General features: G+C 39.5%; 1 protein-coding gene and 1 pseudogene across 1 annotated transcript in view; both read left to right on the top strand.

Annotated features, from left to right (window-relative positions):
* The window catches only part of LOC107195330 (LIM zinc-binding domain-containing Nebulette), a 161,641-nt gene that overhangs the window by 128,393 nt on the left and 9,974 nt on the right, over positions 1–23,274 (top strand). The window lies entirely within an intron of this gene.
* Positions 22,336–22,455, top strand: LOC112475656 (annotated as a pseudogene).

Here is a 23,274-nt window from a genome sequence, read left to right as displayed (position 1 = left end):
GCTCGCTTGGGCTTATGTATTTGGCTCTGACCTGAATACCTGGCGTGTTCCCTGATTCCAGACGGTTGACCTTGCCTTGTTGTCAGGCTTCCAGCCCCCGTCGCGAGTGTGACCAGCTCTTCCGTGTTGTCCTGCAATCTCACCTTCGCTGCTATCCTCCCTATCTCTCCCGGACAGAGAGGAGTCACTCAGTGCACAAGGAAGTGATCCACTTAAGTGACTTAATTGGGGCCAGTTGTGAATTCAGATTGTGGCTTTTAAGGGGCATCAGAGTCACATGTCACAGAGCGCTAAAAGCAAAGCCGGTTGGATTTTGAATGTAAAATGCAGATACTAGGTATTAATGCCGTGTGCTTTATTACGATTTCTATTTTTCCTCACAGCCATCTGCTAGATTATGTATTTGATTTTTTCTGATGTCAAATGCGAGACCTAGATACAGCATTTTTTTGTTGTTGTTGTTCTGTCATTTCTCCTTCTCTCTTTTATCTGCACGATTCTCATCGCAGTCAGGGCCTGTGGGTTCCAAAAGCCTGTGTTGAGAGAGCTCCAGCAAGGATGGAGAGACCTCATCTTTGCTTCCTCCATGGGTTCCAGATGAGTGAATGAGCAAAGGGTTGAAAACAAAAACACACATTGTTTAGTGGGGGTTTGCAATGAGCCAGTCATTTTGCTAAGGGCTTTTGGTATAATATCTCGTTAAGTCTTCACAATAATTTTCTTAGGTAAGCATGATTATTCTCATTTCGTAGATGAAGAAGCTGCAGCTCAGAGAGATTGTGCAAACTACCTGGAGTTACACAGCTGGTCAGGGCCCTTAGTGGCATTTGGCCTCAGGTCCAAAGCCTGAGATGTTCCTTACTAGGCCAGGCTATTTCAATGTAGCGTTTATTATAAATGACATTTTGTAATTTCGATACCATATTGTAGCAGTGCTGTGACATTTCAGGTTTAAAATTCTCCAAATTCTCCTCATGAGGTAAAATTTTTATATTTGGGGTTTTTAAAAGTTATAAATTATGGTAAATATCTTATTATTTTATTTTATTCATTTTGGGGGTTCTTTTGGTCCTCTCTTTGATTTTTATCATCCCTGGAGGTTTTTAATACTTTTAATCGTTTAAGTTATGCAATAACTTTTTGGTTGTATGTCAATGATTTTAGCCAGTTTAACTCTTATCTTGATAGCTCTACTGTTTTGTTTGCTTTATTCATTTAGGTTGGTATTGAGTAAATGTCTCATGTTTTCTGAGCTTACTGTTTTCTTATTCTAATTCTATATAGGCTCATATCATGCCTCTAATTTTTGAACTTTTTATTTCTATACTTAACTACGGCTGATCAGAGTATTTCCATTTAACTTGCAAAACCGATGAAAGAAGGGTAAATTATTCACATTTCAGAAACACTTTAAAAGTAGGTCCGATCATAGAAAATTCCCAATTGTGTTAGAAATTTGATTTTTTGGTGAGGAACCAGTTAAATACTTCAATATATAGTGTGTTGGAGAATCAGTGCTACTTGCAAGTCCTTCAGAGTTGACTTTTATTGCCAAAGACGTTCTCCATCTCATCCCATCCTGTCTTTCCTTTCTGAGATGACTCAGCACCCCAGAGCACCCATTAAGTCCATGACTGTTTCGGCGCTTCCTCTGGGAGCTTCAGAGCAGGGTGAATTGTGGTTTCTGACTTTACTCAGCACAACATTTCATGGGAGAGAAGCTAACCTTGTTAGTACCTGCTGAGTGAAGGTGACAGAGAGCATTAGAGGTGATCTGGCAGGGTTCACAAGAGGTTTCTTTTTCTTTTTTTTTAATTGATGGAAATCCCATTTTTAATTCAATTTATCGGGGTGACGTTGGTTAATAAAATTATATAGGTTTCAAATGTACGATTCTATATAATACATCGTGCATATATTGCATTGCGTGTTTGGTAGATATATACAATGGAATATTACTCAGTCATAAGAAAAGATAAAATACTGCCTTTTGTGACAACATGGATGGATCTTGAGATTGTCATGCTAAGCAAATTAAGCCAGACAGAAAATGTTGAGAACCATATGATTTCAGTCATGTGGGATATAAACTGAAAGCAACAAATGAACAAGACAAACAAAAAACTCATAGACATAGATAACAGTTTAGTGGTTACCAGAGGGAGAGGGAGAATGATAAAGAGGGTCGAATATGTGGTCACAGGGGGTTTCCATGTGTGCGTATGCTTGCACACATCATGTTCTTTGTCCCGTGCTCTGCTGGTGCCAGAGGACTTAAGATCACTCTCAATGGAAGACACTTAGAGGATATTTATGAGTACAATGAGATAGAAAGCAAGGCCTTTTAGAGGAAGAAGTGCCTTAGAGGAGGAACAGGGCTTTGACAGGTGGCAGAAGAGATGGCAGGGCCCAGGATATTGTAGGTGGAGCTGGGAATGCTATAGATGTATTCACTGGCCATCTGGGGACCTGTGACCCTACAGAAAAATCCAGAAGAGGTCAGCCTGTTTGTAGAGCACCTGAAGGGCGTGCTAAGAAGGCTGGGCTTTATCGTTAGGTGTGGGGATCTGTAAGTTCCTGGGCAGAGGAGTGATTCGTTGAAAATGATATTACAGAAAGATTAATCAAGTGGCAAAATGGATTGGACAGGAAGAGATTTGAAGTGAGAAGCCAAGTTAGGAATGAAAGTGCGTGATAATCAAGCAGAGAAGCAAGGGAATGGAAAGGAAGGGAGGGAAAGCTATAAAGGAGGCACATTATGAAGAGTGATTGTCTGTGGGGGAAAAGGTCGGGGGGTGCTCTTGGAATTTCTGTTGGAGGAGCGTATGACTGAAAAACCACATGGCGCTTAGGCAATGTGGCTGGATGCTGTGTTCTCGTAGCAAGCTGCTGTTTTTACTGAGATTGTGTGTTGATTTGGTGTGGTTTGCAGCATTGGGGGATTGTCTAGTGGAGACTGTGGCCACTTCCTTCCCTACTCCAGACCCCCTTGACAGTACCACTGGGAGAGATGGAGTCCAACATGACAGATGCCTTTGAGGCTCTAGGCTTGAATAGCTGGGACTCTTGTCATGCCTGTGGTCAGAGGGGGATTGGTCAGGGGGCCATAGTCTCTGATTTCCCACAATTGTAAATGTTTGAATGAAAAAAGAATTGAGTGAGTGAGCCGATTCAGGGTTAGCATCGATTGGAAGAGTCCGGCAATTATTTAAGGGGAGCTGACTTCTGTACAGATGTATGAACAGTGGCATTCAGGAGAAAGCCAATTATTATTGACTATAGCATTCTAAAACCATATTCATTTGCAATATAGAAAGATTGAATTTGAAAATAAAACATTTATGATGCATAGAAAAGTTACACAAGTGTTATAGATTATACTTTATGAATTGTTATCCCATTTGAACATTTGTTAAAATGGCCAAGGTGGTGATTGATCACACACACTTTTCAAAATTTGTTCTGGGGTTTATACAGAAGGAAAGAGAGCAGAGAAAAATCTTAGCACAAAGGTAGTTAGTATTAGGGTTTGGGCTATTCTTTAAGATTGGTTTAGCTTTGCCATTTGTCTTGATATTGAGAGAGTTAATAAATACCCCTGTAAAGCTTTCTGACTGTTTTTTTTTAGAAGATCAACATGACACCTTTAAGAAGGTGGCTTATGCAGTTTAATGGCTTGGCTGGGAAAGCTGGCCATGATACAGTCTAACCCCTCGGAGGGCCCGTGGAATGTGAAGGAAAGAGAGAGGGTTTTGGACTGCCTTAAAGCTGAGTTTCAATTTGTCTCCACCACTTCAGACGATATGGTCTTGGACAAGTTTCTTAAACTCTCGTTTTCTTCATTTTAAAATGGTGGTTTTCTCTCTCACTTAAAAGGTTATTGTGAGGTTGGTGATAGTGGACGGAGCCAGCAGGCACAGTGCCAATCTCGGCACAGAGCAGGCACCTCGCAAACGTTAACCACGCTCACTTTTTTTCAGAGTATTATGTATTTTCACTTCACTGTCCATAGAACGATACCGATCGCTTTTGAAAATGACGACTGTTAGCCTTAGTTTTGGAAGCGGGATGGAGATGGTGAGCGAGAAAGCCTTGAAGAAGTCACGTCCCCAGCCCTTGTTAGTCAGCCTCGCCACCGAGGCTTGGCGCGGAGAACCCGCGAGGCAGAGTGAAAGGGCGCGGATTCAGATGGGGGTGCAAAAACGGGCTGCTCCTAATTTTTGAGTCCGTTTCTATAAAATGTCATACGATAGCCACACACGTGGATGTCGTGAGGTCACATGTATGTCTGAAGAACTAGAGGAAATTCAGTAGCACTACAGAACAGGCTCGAGGGCAAAGCAGTTTAAAACGAAGGGGGAAAACCAGGCCAAGGCCAGATGACGGGACACTGGAGGGCATATTGAGTTGTTCCTGGTACTATTACTTCCAAAATTAAAAAGGGGGAAAAATATATTACTTGATATTTTTAAAGCTTACGGAAATCCCGATTTATTAAAACAGCGACATTACCTATTAAATAACTCACTACGTGTACTTAAATAATCTATTAACTTGCTATGGAAAATACCCAAGGAACAGTGATAAATTGAGAATTTAGAGAATGATAATGGAGTCTCAGGAGAGATTATTAGAGTAAAAGCGAACCAGTCAGTTACTTCCCATAACCTGGATTGTCCCTTGCGATAAAGGAGCATCTTCTTACCTGTCGGGGAGTTGTTGAATTAGTGGAGTTTTAAGGAAGTAGTAAAAGAAATAAAAGAAAAACGAGTAAAGTTATTTAAATTTTTTTCAGTTTTCAATTACAGTTGACATACAATATTATATTAGTTTCAGGTGTACGGTGTAGTGATTAGACATTTACATAACCTACAAAATGATCACCCTGGTAAATCTAATACTCACCCAACACCATATATAGTTGTTAAAATATTATTGACTATATTCCCTACAAATAAAGTTATATTTTAAATCCGTAGAAACCTTGGACAAATCATAAGGCATTATAATATGATTTAGGACACATTAGACTCTCTTTGTGTCCTCTGTGGCTTAAATCAGGAACGAGGTGGAAAATCACACTATTTTGATGAACAAATCAAGCAAAAGTATATTCATGCTAAAAAACATTCTACATGGCGAATCTCAGTTTTGTAAGAAGACCTAGCAGTTTTGGTACATCTTATATAAAATAGATGACGTTGGGAAGAACTATCTTTGATAGGCTGGGCGTTTTCTAATCTACAGCTCTGGCCAGGATGATGCACTGTGGTACACGAATTGCATTGCTTTGTGGAAGAAGCATCTAGAAGTCTCAGCTTCCCAAGGTCCATGATTGAGAGTGGGCCACGAATGCCCTTTTATGATCGACTGAGTTACAAGGCAGCGGGATTAGTTGTGTGAAGCGAGCTGGCCATAGAAGGAGGGGTGTTCCCTTTTACAGATTAAAAAATGGAAGTGTGGATTGTTTTTTAATACCCTGTAAAGGAAAAAGAATTAGTACCACAAAGGAGTAAGTGGGTTGAGACAGCAGTTAAGAACTGCTGCTCACAGCATCCAGCTCATAGCTAGCCTTATCCACTCAGAAATAATTATTTTCAAACAGAGCAGCATTTGCAGAGATAGCTCCCAAACAGCTGCGTCAGCTGTAGAATGTGTGAAAATTGCTTGAGAATAAACCATAAAAGTAGGTTTGGGAAATTAAAAAAAAATCAAGGATGTTTTGATGCGTAGGGGTTATTAGCAACAGTTTTCAAAAATATGGAACAGTGAAGTTGGGAGTTCATTTCGGTTCTGCAGCATCTTCCTATTTATCTTCCTGATATATTTGTCTCCTCGGTTACCATAGCGCTGCTCATTGGTATTCCTCGACATGCAGCGTTGCTGTGAATCCCTTCATAATTGCACTGAACTCGAGAATCTTTACTTTTTAGGCCTTGCTCCAGCTCGGGGCTCCTTTTTCTTTTGTGTGGCAGCTTTAATTCTGCACAAAAGTGACAGGGATCGACCTGCTCCTTTTGTCTCACTGACAGGATGGTCAAGCAGCTACCTTCACATCTGATGCAATTATTAATACCTTTCCTATCTGAGAAGGCAGTGCTGGCTGCCCCCTCCCCCAGGGACTGCAGACATTTTTTTCTGATGTCTGCACTGCAGGCTCCATCAGCCCTGCGTTCCTGTTCTCAATGACTGGGTAGTGCTATGCGTTTTCCAGGGAGGAATAACTATTGCTTTTCAGGAACGTTGTTTTGTTTGTTTGTTTGTTTTTGTTTATTTATTTAGTTTTGCATTTCCCTGGCCTGACTTTTGGCCTTTGTTTCAAAGGTGAGTGGTTTCCAGTGCCCTGGAGTTTCTCCAGCCCCAGCTGGGTATCTGTTGTTGGCTACCAGAGAGGTGTTTGTAAGTGTATCACCCCTTACTTATTACTTTTACGGGTTAACTTGGTATAACAGGGTAACTGTTGGCTTCTTAGATTATGGCCAGTGAAACAAGTTATCTTTGTCTGAATTCGTAGGCAAAAAGATATTGAGTTAGTTACATTCGAGTGATCTTCATATCTATCAATTACTGAACTGATTTTTGGGGCTTGGATTAATGTGGGCTGTAGGTGCAATTACTCTTCTCGGATCCCATAGGTTAAATTCAGTGAAAGATCCCTCTGGAGATGGGTTAGCTACTTTGCCTTTAGCTTCTCTTATGTGGAGTCAGTTTCAAGTTCAAATACATTTGGTCTGATAAATTGACTACACATGGAGGGACTAAAGAGAGCAATTATGTATGACATCAAATAAATGACTCAGTGACAAGGTATATTTCATTTAGGTCAGCACAGTTCAAAATGTGAGAAAACATGATTTAGCTGGCTAGACTGAGAGACAGTTTAAATTACTGGATGGGAAGAACCACTTTGCATTCTGAGGGTTGGCAATTGGAGATATGTAATATTTATTGTGTTTGCTGTGAGATGGTTTCGGTCGTTTATGTGTGCAGCGTTTTATACGACAATGTGCTGGCACGATCTTTATACATAATACGCGGTACCACTGGCTAAGGTAAGGGTGGGTGATATGTGGTTGAAGCCTGTGAAACCATGATAAGCCAATGTATTTTGCTCTTGAGAGAGTTTACGAGGGTGGCAGTGACCTAGAGGAGGGAGGGGATGCCTTCTGTGATTAGCTGTGGTGTTTTTCTTCACTGTTTACCTTCCCCTTTTAGAATTGAATACTCTCGCCTTTGCCCTGTGACCTTTGTAAGATCTTCCATTGGAGGAGGTCGTATCGTCTCACTGATGTCAGGTGTGGCCATGTGACTCATGCCAGTCAATGAACTTTTAGCAGACATGATGCCAATATGCCAATAGAGGTCTTACATGTGCTGTTGTGGTTTGGCTTGGTTGCTGACGCTTCTGCCATCCACCACGGGAGGAACATATTCTGAGTAGCTTCTGGCCTAAGGAGAATGTGGAGACACGTGGAGCGGAAGTGAGTCCACCCCAAAACCCAGAGCCAAGAAGACTGTGACAACTGACTTGCCAATCTGTGGACAAGAAAAATAAATGCTTATGATTATAAGCCCCTGCCTTTTGGGAGAGTTGCTTATGCACCGTAATGGTGGAGATAGTTAATGGTTGTGCGTTCCAAAAAAATACAACAACAACAAAAATCCAAAATTTCTGCCCTTGTTTTGTTTGGTTTTATAGGCTTCTTTTACATTCAGATCCATGTTCCCATCCTATCAGGAAAGCAATGTCGTTTGTAACTGAGTGACATCCCTTGGCTGCAGTACAATGGTGTCCTTTGCTGGAGAAATTTCATGACCATAGGTTGCATGAATTATAGCCTCTTAAATATTAATTTAATTAGACACTCCTACTTAATCATGTTTTTGGGGGATTTTAGATGGTTTTAAACTTTATGTAGGCTTTTTGATTGTTTTAAAAAGAAAATTTAAATGACTTTTAAACGTCCTGTAAAAGAGTTTTTAGTGCATATGGTCAACTTCACTGTAGTTTAGGGAGAAAAATTTCGTAGAGGTTATGGAAGGTAGTTCAAGGTGAGGGTGGGAGAAAGAGGTCTGGAGGCTAAGCCACCAGGAACAGGGCTCCCAGAATGCACTGCAACTGTCAGCAAGACCTCTCTGAAACCTGCCCATGGGAGCTCCCCGCCCCTGTTCCCTAACACGCTGCTGGACCCTAGAACTTCTGCCAGTAATGTCGCTGCTGCTCCAAGCCTAGGAACCTTTGTCCTCACCCTTATCAGAAATATTATTCTGCTTCCTCACGTTCTCTTCTGAATTAAAGGCTCTTGTGGGTGCCTCTTATTGGTGACGTTACATTATGTGCCTGTATCCTAGCTGCAAAGGAGGCTAAAAAAGTGAGTTAATAATTTTGACCTTGGGGAAGCAAGACTGAAAAGGTGGAAAATCGCCCAAACTTAGGAAGATTGTTCAAAAGACGGGGGATGGGTGAGAAAGGTGAAGGAAATATAGTCAGTAATGTTGTGATAAGTTTGCATGGTGACAGATGATTACTAGAATTGGGGGGGGGCGGTGATCAAATTATAAGGTATAAAAATGTCGAATCACTGTATTGTACACCTGAAACTAATATAACTAATATAAAATTATATACCAACTATACTTAAAAAAATAAACATTAAAAAAGATGGTTGTCATAAAGCATAAAAATGTCCATAGAAATCCATAAAATCTATTTTAAAATTAACCTTTATTACTATTAATTAGGATAATAACTTCTAAAAAGTGAAAATGAAGATAATTCATCCATTTTTTAAAAAATGAACATTAGTTAAAAAAATAACAACAGAACTTCTGGCCTCATAGGCATGTATTTTTCATCCGGGCACTTTCTTTAAAATATCCCCAGAAAGCAAATTTCAAGTAAACATTTTTCTTTTACATTAAAATCTTATTAATTTAGATTCCATTTACTCAAAGTTTATGACAATCAATTTGACTAAATTGGTTTATCAGTTTCACAATATGGCACTGTTTATAACACTAAGTTCAATTCTCAAACTTTAGAACCATCTGTTTATATACAATTCTACTTAATTCAACATTTTTCTTTTTCATCAAGTTGACAGTATCGTGTGATTTCCTTTAGGGCTTGAAAGTCATAAATCTACCTTTAAAATCTACCATATAAACTCTTCATTAAGTCAGAGACCCAATTCCCCACTTAGTAATGGGATTGAAGTTAGAACATTTCATTTGCTGCAGAGAACACTGTTAAATGAACCTGTGAGGAAATATCCCACACCACATCTTGGATGTTAAATTATAGCCCCTGTGTCCCTGTAGAGAAAAGCTGTCAAATGTGAGCGTTTGTGTGAGGGATGCTAATTTGTTGTAGGGAGCAGGGTGTAATTGATGGACAGCATGCTTGGAGCACCCAGATGTGGGGCAGGAAGTGGGGCGGGCGAAGGAGAAGTGAGAGCTGTTTGGAGGAGCCCAGTGGAATCTGGAGGGGATGCAGCAGTCAGCTTGTTATTCGGAAAACCGGAGAGTAGATGAGCAACCTGAATCAGAGGGATTATGTACTGATGCAGTAGAAAGTGGCAAGTATTCTCTCTGGCCAGAGATTAGTGAGCGAGTCACGCAGTGGGTGAAAAAGGAAGACTGTCATTTTGCTGGGCTGGCTAAGCTGGATTTGGCGAGGAATTTTAACTTACGGGCATAAGTTCCCCGTCTACACAGTGTTAGTACTCTGAAATTTCTTAGTCAGTCCGGGCTGTTGTAAGATACCATAGACTTGGTGGCTTAAACAACAAACGTTTATTTCTTAACAATCCTGAAAGCAGGAAGTTCAAGATCAAGGTGCTGGCACATCCACTGTCGGGGGTGGGGGAGCTCCCGCTTCGGGTTCATAGATGGCCGTCTTCTTGTTGTGTCCTCACTTGGTGGAGAGAGAGAGCTCGCTCTCTAGTCTCTTCTTATAAGAACATGAATCCCATTATGAGGGCTCCACCCTCATGACCTCCAAAAACTCGGACCGCTGAATACCATCACACTGGGGTGTAGGCTTCAGCGTATGGATTTTGGGTAGACACAGACTTTGAGTGCCTAGCAGTACGTACTTTTGCATCCCAAAGCAGGTTTTTTTTCTTTTAACTTTTTATGTGCTATGGGCTTCTTTGGCAGTTTGGGGAAGCTTATTGCCTTCTTTGTTGAAAAAAATAGTTTTAATTGCATAAAATATGATAGATCACGAGTAAATGAATTATATTAAAGTGGAGTTATCAAAATATTAAAAAATGAATATGTAATAGAATAATATAGAGCTTTTATTAAGGTGCTAAGTAGCAAAATTTCAAAGTAAGGCTGAATATAAGTGATACAATTCTAATGTGATATGAAAATATCTCTGATTTTTACTAATAAAGTCACGGGTTCCGCTAATACTGCATTAATAATTGGTGTTTAAGTGCTAACGTTCAGTTAAAAGTGAGTAAAAATGAAGACGCCTTTTTTCCTGACTCTCTGAGTTCCCTCCATAGCCCATCCCCCACTCCACGAGGCCCTCTGATTAAAGATCTCTTGCTCTGAAGGCGTGACTGAATGTCCGTTGGTCAGGTGACTCGCCTTGAACGGTGAATCCCTCAGACACAATGATCATAAATCAAGTATCTGTAGAAGTGTAGTCCTATTGTTGGGCCTTCTGTTTTGTTCTGCTGATCAGTTTATCTGTCCCTGTGGCTTTTTAATATTCTTGCTCTGTGGAAAGGCAAGCAGTCCTATCTCCCCATCTTCTCATACCTCTGGAGTGTATGGCTTGTTTTGGTTCCTTGTTCTTCCTTATGAATGGTTAAATTCTAAAAGATAATCCCTTGGGATTTTGAGTGGAGTTGGATTGAACTCATATATCAATTTGAAGAATTGACGTATTTATTGAGTTTTCTAGTCCATGAAGATGGTACATCATCTCATTTATTTGAGTTTTCACGTACTGCTGAATAACATATTTTGAATCATTATCTTTGGAAATCCTTTCCTACAAAAAAAATCTAGTTAAATTCACCTTTTTAAAATAGGTAATTTGGGGACAATAATTGTTTTGAGAAGATTTTGGCTGTCTCGAGAAACAAGAACTTATTATGTGTATACATCTCAAGATCACAAATCTTTCGTTTATTTGCATTAAAGGTGACACTTTAGAAAATGTATTATTTAAATAAGTGATAAACTATGTTTTGGCAGCTAAAATTCTTAAAGCAATCATGTCCTTAACATTTATTGTAACCTCATATTGAGAATATTTAGTATGAAACAGCTGAGCAGTCTAAATTTAAATGGACTAGTTAATTTATTCATTCAGCAAAGGTTTCTTGAGTACCTACTGTGTGCAAGGTATTTCTCAAGGATTTTGGGATGTGCTAAGTGAAGGAAGTGATTCAGTGAGGTTTAAATCATCTCTATCAAAATGCTTCTTAGAGATTGGTGACTGAGATTTAGCAACATGGAGTTTAATGGGTGGCTTTGCCAAAGTAGTTTCGGTGGTATGGTGGGACCAAAGTCTGCTTGGAATGTGATCGTGACTGAGTATGAGGAGAGAAGTAAGAGCTGTGAGTTTGTACAACTATCTGAGGCATTGATGCTCTAAAAAGGAGCAGAAAAATTGAGTTCTACGTGATCTAGTGTGTTTGTATGCTAATGGCAATAGTCCAGTAGAGAGGGAAAATTTGATGCTGGAGAGGAGAGGGGTTAGTTTTTGGAGAGAAGTCTTTTACTGGGCAAGAGGGGGTAGGACTCAGCAAGTCGAGGGGTTGGCCTTATCTAGGAGCCAAGGCGGTTAGTCCTGCTGTGTCCGAGAGCAGGCAGAATCACATGGGCACAGATACAGAGAGGCTGATAAGTTTTATGGTGGCAAAATGGTGACGCTGTCTTCTGAGCAGTTCCATTTCCCACGGTGAAATAAAAATGGAAGTTGTCAACTGAAAGTGACTGAAGGAGTGAGTGTAGAATGTCGAGGGGACAGAAGAGCGTGGAAATAGTTTTTCCGACTAGTGAGATAGTGACGGACGGGACAGGTTGTGGAGTCGCCACACAAGGCTGACGGCCCAGTTGAAATGATCATAAATTCAGCTGAGATCAGATAGCATAGTTGTGTTTTTCTCTACCACATCGGGCCCTTGGGATGCCATGCTGAGGAGGCAGAGAGCTGGGTTTTACCAGGGCTGGGTTTTGCTAGGAGAATACAACAGAGCGGGAGAGGGGAACGGTATTTGGGAGTAATTGCTGGGAAGTGATCCCAATGATGGACCGTAGAATCTAAGTTATACGCGGACGGAATGAGGGCACGGAGAGGCTCTGGCTTTGGGACTGGGAGGCTCAGCCGAGTGGAGGACAGAGGAGAGTCGATTAAGATCTGAGGACCCGGGATGTTGAATGCGTTGCATGAGTGATACTGAAGTCACTAAGAATGGAACTAAGTTGGCAGAGTGGACGTAGAGGGGGAAGCAGTGAGCCAGTGGTTAACTGAGGTGGTGCGACTGTTGTGATAACTGTGAAAATGGAATAGTGGGTGTGTTATCCCCAGCGTGGACCCCAAAGTTGCTGGGGAAGAGGAAAGAGTAAAGGCCTGGAAGCAGCAATGGGCAGTAACGGGGCCACTCATCCCAGCTTCCTGGGGCCTGGGAGAAAATACTGTCATCGCTTGAGGGACTTCATGGGAAACAGTACCCATGGGAAATAGCCAGGGTTTGGTTGAAATAAACCCTATGTATGAATGTTTTAGTAAAAAAGTAGATGCTAATATGAGGAAGCAAGAATTTTCTTACACCGATAACCATCCCGTAGACAGTGTACATACAGTCCCAGCAACATGGTATAACACTTTAGAAAGTGTAGATGGACTTGTCGCTGTTGAATCAGCATATAGTCCAACCAACACCGTAAGAATGTAGGATCAGGAATGAATTTTTAAATTCAAAATAAGTAACGATGCTTTGGGCTGGTTAAAGTAGGACTCCTGTAGTTGAATGAGATAAAAAGAAATTCTTGTAAATATAAAGATGCTTGGATTTCTTACCCTGCTCCTTCCCTTTAGTGTTTGGAAAAAGTATGGTTTCACTTTTTCATTCTCATTTGTTACATTTTAAAATTTCAAGTAAGTTTTGGTTAAAATATAACGCAGAAATTAATAATCAAGAGAAAACAGAATTCTAGGTCATTTATCCAAACATATAAAATAAAATTGCGAAACTTTGACTTGTTCATTATATTCTGATGCTATTTTACTTCAAGAACTTGTAAATCACCTATGTGTGTGGATCTGCATTTTTACATATTAAGATAACTACAGAACCACGGATTTTATTTTCGAAAGTGGTTTTAGATATCATTTGCTTTAATCTTCTGTAAGCTGTCATTTAGGCTAGTGACAAAACACTGCAATGCCAGATACTTGGGAAGATGACTGGCAGGGCCAATTGTAACAAGAGAGTTGCCTCTGTTAACATCTAACCTGAATGTACTTTAGAAATTCTAAAAGGAAAAGAATAGTTATTGAATTATTTTCACCTTAATTATTTTGCTTAGGACAGTGGGATATGTGATATTTCTGTTATTGTTGGCCCTATTTTAAAATTTGTATTTGTTTTTTTTATTACAATGTATGTTATTACTGTATGAATTATATCGACATGGATTGCTTTGCATGAATTATATGTGGTATATATTATTATATGGTTATGTTTTACTCATTTAGAAAAAGCACATATACACAGTGACATGTACGTTAGACCTTTGCGGGAGGTCAGTGAATTACGATATATGATTGCTTATGATGTGCATTTCCCATTTAGCACTTTGCCTGTTTGGATGTTGTCCATTTTCCCCCTGAACAGCAGGGTCTTGTGTGCATGCTTGTAAAGTCTCTGATTCCAGAATGTACCAAAACCTGTAATCTCAAGAGATGTGTGTTTACACCTTTAATTTTTTGCACAAATTAGTTTATAATGGCATTAATGGAAATAAACATCTGAAATCACCCAGAGGCCAATTTTCTAAGAATCTTAATGCACCAACATTTTTATGTTCCTCCAGGTCTTTTGTATATGGATGCATGCTTTTTTTTTTAAACATAATTTTAATCATAGCTCACATATATCTTTCTATTTTGCACTGCTTTCAACCCTGAATATTGTTAGTTTTAGCATAGATGAGTATTTGTAATTGTGGAATGTATTTGAGAGATGTTTTTTGTTTTTTTTTTTTCCCCAAATAGAACAGAAGAGTTTTATTTTTTACCACTATGGCTGTTTCTGACTGAAGTGAGTAGGAGGATTCAGGGAGAAATTTGGCTGAAGTTTGTCTGATATGTAATTAGCAGCTTAGATTGAGATTTCACGGCAATAAAGTCAATCCATGTTCTGGTATTTTATGTGGGGACAATCTTATTAGAATGTCACAGAGCCTGATTTTAAAAATATATTTTTTGAACACGATTTTTTTTTTTGCGGATGAAAGCACTTTTCTGAATCCTTGATTACCTTACCCGTGGGGGTGGATTTGCCAGTATCCAGGGAAGCTCGTGGGCTTTATAGAAATATGGGCCATTTTCATTAAAGCATGAAACCAAGAAGACAGAGCTGCAATGGCCAAGTGCTCATCAATGCATGGGAGCCGATGAACCCCAGATGAAAGGAGTGACCCCGGCTTACAGAATATCCCCAATTCTTCTCTTTTCTAGCTTAAAAAAGTTGCATTCACAGGGTAAATACTTCTCTTTGTCAAAACCTGATGAACTAAAGCTGTTCTTCCTGTGTCAGGTTGAAAAATTTTTAGCAGTTTGCCTTCTCTCTAGGAGTAATAGTTTTAGTTCAATATTTTATTTTGTTCTATATGAAAAACATAAACAACATTCCACTCTATTAGATTATTTAGTTTTGTACCTTGGACCCTGTCAGATAAACTGACAGCTACATTGTTCAGATAGCTTGGAAACAAATAATTTTGTTATTAAGTTGGAATAACATCATGATAACATGATAGTTTGATTTAAAATGCTGGCGGAAATGTATCTTAAACAAGTTTGATATTAGATTTTTACTATGTGTTCTTTGTATACCTGTTTTTAATATAATCTTTACTTTTTGTAGAAGTTTATAGAGTTTTCTTTAAACTTTTTGTTGGATTTTTGAATGTTTGCCTGGAAAGCTTTAATATTGGAAAGTACTTTTTTCCCCTCTTTATAGGTTTTGGTTAAAAATTAGTTATCGGGTGAGCTGTTTAATATTTTTACCCTTTGATAAACAGCATGGATTTACAAAATAGATAAACTAGGTTAAATTACTTTCTGCTTAAGAAAGTAATTACCGTAAGGGAATTTTAAATACCAGCTCCCCGAGGCATTGAATATGGGACTTGATTAACCAAAGTATAACTTACAGTCAATTATCAGAAACCAGTATTTCTTAGCATCTAATATGGCTAGGCATTTTTTCCCTTGCCGTGTGTATGTAGCATTTTTCTGGAGCCTTTCAAAGCAGAGGTAAGTACATATGTGTCATCAGTACATATGTGGCTGGGCTGCCCAGTTGTCCCAGCCAATTTATGAATGAGGCCGAGGTTGGGTTCTGTCCCTGGATATGCCAGTTACCATAATTTCTCTCTGCCCTGTAAGCATTAGACTTCGCTAGTTATCACTGGATGCCGTGAATACTTAGAAGTCTTTGCATTTTGAGAATATCTTATATATTTATTGCTATAGAAAACTGGAATGATTAAGGAAGGAGGGGTTTGTTCCAAGTTCACTGTTATGGTTAGCCAAGAGTTAATCAGAAAACTCCCTTAACTTCACTGATGATTTTTCAAAATAATTCTAAAATACATCAAAATTAAGTCACAGTTAAAGTTTAGTGCGCACTTTCGCGTTAGAATAGAAGCGTGCTCATTGTATTTTTATTTGGTGATTATTATAAGCTGTCTCAGGGTAATTGTTCTCACCATCTTTCATGGTTAATTCTCTAGACTCTAGATAATTTTGTAGAATGCATCATAAATGTTTAACATTTATGAGACCTGCAGAAATCATCTAGTTTCATTTTCTCACTTTACAAGTGAAGAAACATGATTCTCGGAAAACCTGCTAAGGTCACACAGTGCGTTAGGCTCACCTCCAAGTTTAGAATCCAGGGATTTTCACCAGCATGACCCGCCCACCCCCACCCCGTTCCCAGGGAGTAGGGCATCTATCTACCCAGGTTATCAGCTTCCAGCCTTAGCATTTTATTCATTTTTTTAAAAAAATTAAAATTAGGTTATAGGTAAAACATTCTAGTGAATGTTCTGAGTTGTAATTGTGATCCATATCTGCCCAAATCCATATAAAACTGGCGTTCTTACTTAAGACACGATTGTCCTGACATGACTAGTTACCATTTCTTCATATGGGCATTTCTAAACTATAATTGAAAAATAAAGTATGAAAATGGCTAGAAAAAAACAAAAGATAGTGAGGAAGAACTTTTGAATACCTACTGTATTAAGTGTTAAAAAGTATTCAGAAGGATATAAATGGGATGCGTGGCACTTCCTGTTCTGAGGTTTTTAGAAATTTTGCGTATTGGAGAAAACACCTTTTAGCAGAAACGGTGAGTATATATGGCTGAGTCACAGTTATCTTGTTTTCAATTATTTTGTGGAATTATCCTCTTCTGAAAATTGTTTTAACTAATATTTTAGTTTTATTATTGTTTACTCTGATAATTAAGTGTGGTTATATCGCCAGCAGCTCAAACGGAATTCTTGCTCAAGCGTTAATTGTGTTGGGGAAGGAAGGGGTCTCCGATCTGAAGAGTTGTTAAAAAATGTTCAAACCATATTTTATAATTTTTTTTTGTTTTGTTTTCTTACATGACAGATTTCTACACCATATGCAAATGATTTTCAAGTATCTGCCGTTTAGGATTATCTGAACCACTTTTTGTTAGTTTGTGTAATTGAGCCTTGATCACAAACAGCTGTGTTAACTCTTAGCCCCACAGATGAAAGGTATCATCGTGAGAGGAAAGTAATCTAGAAGGCTCTAAAATCCATTTAAATATTTTATATGCTAACAAAATGTATTTGAGCATATCAATTAGGACTCTTTTTGGTGCAAATGCCAGAAAACTCATCTCTATCTGGCATTAGGATTTTGGAGGTGCCCAGGGGTGAAACTGGCTTTAGAGCAGGGCTGCCTGTAGGCGCCCAGATGTTGTCATGGGGCTCAGCTTCTCTCTGTCTCTCAGTTCTGTGTCTTCTGCCAGAACTCCATTTTCAGGCTGGTTTACCTCCTGAAGCTGCAAGATGCCAGCCACACCTTCAGCCTGCATCTTGGAAGATTCTAGTCCAGTGAAAGGGAGGCTTCCACCCACCAATGATGTCACCCTTTCTTTCTGGCTTGATTGGACCTTGTGTTCGTGGCTGAACGAATCGCGGAGATGGGGGAATGCAGCATCCTGTCTGGCCAGTTCTACGTCCCGTTACCCATCTTTGGAAAGTGTTGAGTTTTCAAAGGGTGTCAGGTCAGAGGAAGGGGTGGTGGGTGCTGGGTAGTCAGAGTGACAGATGCTAATCTCAATATAGATGATAGTTTGTGTTTTCCACCTTTTTTGCATTTTGTAATTTTGCATTTATTGTGACATGCCATAGAATCCTTTATTTCATAATACCCGGAAGGGAGTGAGAGAAACTATCTTCCTGTGTTTGTGAAGCTAACATTAGAATGCTTTTTATTTTTTATTTTGACTATATTAGTATTTGTAGCTGCTTTGGGCCAACTGGTCCTTTAGCAGGACTTATCCTTGAACCAATATGACTATTTTTATTTATTTTATTTTTTATTTTTAAAAAATAATTTTTAAGTTTTTGATTACATTTGACATACCATATTATATAACGTATGAAGTGATCCCCCTGATAAGTCTGATACCCACCTGGCACCATATATAGTTATTACAATATTATTGACTATATTCCCTGTGCTGTACTTCACATTCCTATGACTGTTTTGTAACTGTCAATTTGTACTTCTTAATCCCTTCCCCCTTTCCACCTATCCCCTGAACCCCGCTTCCAGCTGGCAACCAACAGTTTGTTCTCTATATCTATGAATTTGTTTCCTTTTTGTTTGTTTATTATTTTGATTTTTTTTTAGATTTTACGTATATGTGAGATCATACTGTATTTGTCTTTCTCTGACTTATTTCACTTAACATAATACCCCCCAGGTCCATCCATGTTGTCACAAATGGCAAGATTTCATTCTTTTTTTGATGGCCGAATAATATTCCATTGTATATATGTACCACTTCTTTATCCATTTGCCTATTGATAAACACTTATTTGCTTCCATATCTTGGCTATTGTAAATAATGCTGCCGTGAAAATAGGGTGCATATATCTTTTCAAATCAGTGTTTTGAGTTTTTTTGGATAAATATCCAGATGTGGAATTGCTGGCTCCTTTTTTCTATTGTTACAGCCTTTGTTTTAGTCTATTTTGTCTGATATAAGTATTGCTTTTTTCCCCCCAGTAGGTCTATTTTTGAACATTATGTGTCATCTATCTAGCCCCTGCAGCTCCAACACATGAGGTTTGGGCTTGTACCTGTGTAGCAAGACAGTGAGAGAAATTGATCACTTGTATGTTAAAGTGGGGGGGTGTCCACTGGAGTTTAGCGAGGAAGCTGTGACTAAATATATGACTCTGAGGCTTTAATGAAATGTTTTGAGCATAGTTGTGATCAGATTTGGGAAAATATTAAATTCTTGCCTGTTAGAAGGGAGAAATAATAAATTTAAAATACGCTCAATGTATAAGATGATTCAAAAAGTACTGATACTTATATAGAAAATGACTATTGCTCATAAAAGCAGCAAGAAGAGCCAGGTGCCAGGGCAATGATCATCCTGCTATGCCTCTATCAATGCCTCTTCTAGAATCCAGGGTGGTATTGGCTGTGCCGTCGCACTAGCTTTGAGCTATAAGAGGCTCCCTCTGTTTTAGTGGCCCCCGATGACAGTTTGCAGAGGTTTGGGGAACAAGAGTACAGGATGGAGACTGGGAGGGATGTGATCACAGAGACACCCAAGGGTTCGATTGCAAAGCTTTGGTGGCTGGATTTTACCCAAGGACAGCGAAGATGCACTGACGAGTTTTAAACGAAGGAGTGAGGTTCCCAGGTCTGCCATTTGAAAGCTCACTTTGGATGCAGATTGCAGAGGCGAGATGACAGACAGAGGGATTGGTAGGAAGGGACTACAGTTGTCCGAGTGAGTGATGGTGGTGGCCGGAATATGGTATTAGTGAAGGGCATGGAGAAAAGAGGATTGGATTTGAGATATAGAGGAAAGAAAATCATTACCATTTATGCTGGGAGTTACGTGGGCTGAGATGGAGGAAAAGGAACGAGAGGAAATTGGAAACCTAGAAATGAACTTGTTAATTTTACGTAGCAATGGCATGAGTATGGCAGACTCACAGATCATCATCTTATACTAATTACCTGTATGTTCTTCATCTAGAAAAGTAAAAGGATTTTGTGTTCTGGTTAGAGTATTTAATCCTGGATGAGCCTTTCCTGGGACTGGGATTAAAAGGTCTCAAACCGGGGGAGTGTTTAGGAAGCTGGAAAATTTATGGTTGGGTGAATTTAAATCTATTTTTCAGTCTGTCCTTGAACCAGGGGATTGCTTAGTCGATCACATATATTTTTCACATTTAATTCCTTGATTTCTTTTGCAGCGTTTCCTGAAGTGTTGGGAGCCCAGATCACTTAAATTAAAACAAAAATCTTAAAAGGATGTATGTTTCATACAGCGATTCAAGATTAATTTTTAATGTGATATATTATTCGATTCTTTTTGTGCAAATACTACTTTCCCTATTTGTTCTTGAGCAAGTGGTAGAGATGAGAAGGGAGATCTGGCTTGAGTTCCAGATCAAACCAGGGGCGTAACTATTATTCCTCGCATTGCACTGCTGAGTTAAGAAGTGATGCCTTATAACCTGACTTAATGTATCAGGGCAAAACAGTGGTTGGCGGGGAACTTACAAAGGTGGCCTTCTGATACTTCTGTTCCACTTGCGTTTGAAGTTTAAATGCAGGTCGGAGCTGACGGACACCACTGATTGCACAATGTGTTCCACCCCGCAGCGAGGGGCCTTTTGGTTGCTTCAGTCTCAGCCACAACAGTCGGAGCGGCATTTGGATTTGGTGGCATTAGCCTTCGTGTGGCTCAGGCTCCTCCTTTTATGGGCTTCTGGGCCAGGGTGCCTGTCTTGGCTCTCTCCTCTTCTGCAGTCACAGCCTTGCGGCTCTCTGTGGCGAGCTGTTATCAGTTTCATTGGCTATGGTTTGTTACCTCTATTTGTACTATAACTAGAAATTTGATAAGGTTATGTGCCTGTCAGATGATTTAGATGTCTGGTGTAGGTGCAGCAAAGCAATTTTGACAAGTCAAACATCGGTGCAAAGAAGCGGGGTGGGTGGGCAAGGATGACCTGCCGATAGAAGAAAGTAAAATCTCGTATAGCCTCTCTTTCTCTTTTAACTTTAGGTCAATACCCTAACCTATTTGATTTGTTCCTCCTTAAGTGAATGTGACTTGGTGACTTCTGGCTTCTCTTTACAGGGAAATGGCACAGAGGCCTGCCTTTGGAGGGTAGATGCTGGCATTCACGGAGATTGGACTTTGGGTGTTCTGATAAAAACATCTGATGTGGAAACTTTATCTTTGACCGAAGCTGAGATTAAGATCTTAGAAAACAAGGTTCATTAATGCCAATGTCAGTTCACAGAGGTGTATTACAGAGAGCCTAGTATTTTTACTAAGTTCTGCTTCTTCCTTTAGCTGGAGGGGAGGGCCCAGTGCTTTGCATGTGCTTGTCTCCTCGCGTCCTGCAGTCCAGCAGTGATCTGAGAAGTATTGCACATTAGCTTGTCCTATTGTCTGTTGGATGAGGAGTCAGTCAAACCTAGGATTACTAGGTTTAAGTTCCTTAGAGCCCTTCTGTTTCTTGATTGGTTGATTGACTGAATAACAGTACCTCTGAGCTTTCCCAATATCTAAATCTCTTCACAGCTCGCATTGAATATATAACTTTGCTTTGGCATCTACCTCAGCAGAAAATTCCTCATTTTGCCAGGGGTAGGTTGGGTAGGAGTTACCCCATTAAAGGTTAATATGACCAAGAGATGCTACCGGAGCTGTGGACATACTGCTGGTATTTTCTCACTTAGTTTTGTGACCCTGCAAGATGGATGCAGGTGTTCAGGTGTGACTCATCTTGACAGGGGTCTCATACTCTGTTAACACAATTCAAAGGAATAATGAATTTATATTCAGGGTAGTTTGGTTTGAGTTTATTTAAAGCAACAAAACATACACGATCTCTAGAATAGCTCTTGCTACTGACGCACTGTTGCTGCTGACAAAGAGAAAACTCAGACCAGATGCTTTTCAAACGCTGCAACCACCTGGCTCGTTGGCAAGGCCCATGGATTTCTGTTTCTCAAATGGCTGTGCTCTCACGGACTGTGAAATGTACGAGTGAGACGTTCATGCGCTCAGGCGGACAACATCCCAAAGATAGGATTATTAAGAGACGTGAAAACAGTTCTCCATGTCAACCCAAACCGACTCCTCTCTTCCACTACTATTACTTTTAGAGTCACATTTCTTTCTTCTTTCTCTTAGTAACTATAAAAGCCAGTTCTTCTTTATTTCCACATTGCAAAGAAGAAATACAATTGCTCCTTGAGAGGTTTATTCTGGAGAGAAAAGAGAGAACCTTTGTTCTTTTGGGAAATGGACTTACTAGACCCTGTTGGTGTCTTCGGATCAAAGGGGAGACTTATCAGTCAGCCAGGGAACAAACCGTGTAGTAATTGTACCTGTAGCACCATGAAATTATACTGAATCATGAAACTTCATGGAAATGCAGCCAAGATAATATATTAATCGATGTGTAGGCCTATGAAGTAGTTTTTCTAATTATAATGGTAAGTTAAACTTTGGGATTTTCTTAAATAATTTAGTATCTAATTTTTCATGTTGGAAATCAGAGTTAATTTAAAAGTGAAAATACTGAATAAATTACAGACTTTTCTAAGTTGGTGCTTGAGGATGGTAATCATTTTAAAGTTTAATTTCAAAGTAGTTATTTTAGTTTTTCACGCACTCGTTTGATGAACACCTACCTACTGAGTGTGTAATTGGTAGTGTGTGTAACCTTTAAATATCCAATACTGGCTAATGTATGTAACATATAAGACAATTTAAAATTATTCAAGATCTCATTTGCACTCTTGTTTAAAATCTAATCTTTGTCTACGGTCATGCTACCCTGAACAAGCCCAATCCCGTCTGATCTTGGAAGCTAAGCAGGGTTGGTGCCTAGTTAGTACTTGGATCGGAGACCACCTAGGAAGACCAGGTGCTGTAGGCGTTAAAAATAAAATAAAATAAAATAAAGGATGGTAAGTTGACAAGGTCCTTGCAATCTGTGAGGTCAACCAAGGGTTGCCTCGCCTAAAAAATAAAAATAAATAAATGAAAAATAAAATAAAATCTAATCTTTAAAAAGAAATAATGGTATATTTTCACTAAAATTACATTTCGATCTAAGTGAAGGTCTTTGAAGTTTACAAAATGTTTGAATTACTGTCTTGTAGCATGGTAGGGTAGAGGGAACAGAGTCTTTCAAGATAGATCTGGGTTTGAATTCTGACTCTACCATCCACCAGATGGTGATGCTAGCTAGCCTGTATCTTAAACACTAAACTGCAGTTTCCTGTATTAATTAGGATGCTTGGCTGCAAAGGACAAAGAACCCAACCCTTGTCAACTTGAACAAAGTGGTAATTTTTGGAGGATATTAGGGTATAAAAATCCAAGGGCAGGAATGTGTCTGTTTGGGCTTCAGAAACTGTGGGGATCAGGACTCAAGTGCCACTAGGGCAGGATTCTCTCTTTGACAGGTGAGATACATCTGCCTTTCAGTATTTGGGTAGTGGCAGACCTGACTGTCAATAGTTCTCAAGTTTTAAATCTTAGAGTTTTGTTACCAGAGGGAGAGACTCACTCTACACTTTGGGTTCCAATTCCCAAATCCCCCAAGCATCTTGACCTGGACTAGCTTAGGCCAGATGACTGCCTCTGTTTGGTCTGGTCAGTAGTGGTGAAGGAAGTGGGATCATGCTGGAAAATGGCGCCTCTTGAGAAAACCTAAATGGAGGGAGTGAGGCGTGGGAATCTTTCCGGAAGA

The sequence above is a fragment of the Pteropus alecto genome, unplaced genomic scaffold (assembly GCF_000325575.1).
Source record: "Pteropus alecto unplaced genomic scaffold, ASM32557v1 scaffold11, whole genome shotgun sequence".
NCBI lineage: Eukaryota > Metazoa > Chordata > Mammalia > Chiroptera > Pteropodidae > Pteropus > Pteropus alecto.
The sequence above is the reverse complement of the archived record's forward strand: the minus strand, read 5'-3'. Positions and strand labels throughout refer to the sequence as shown.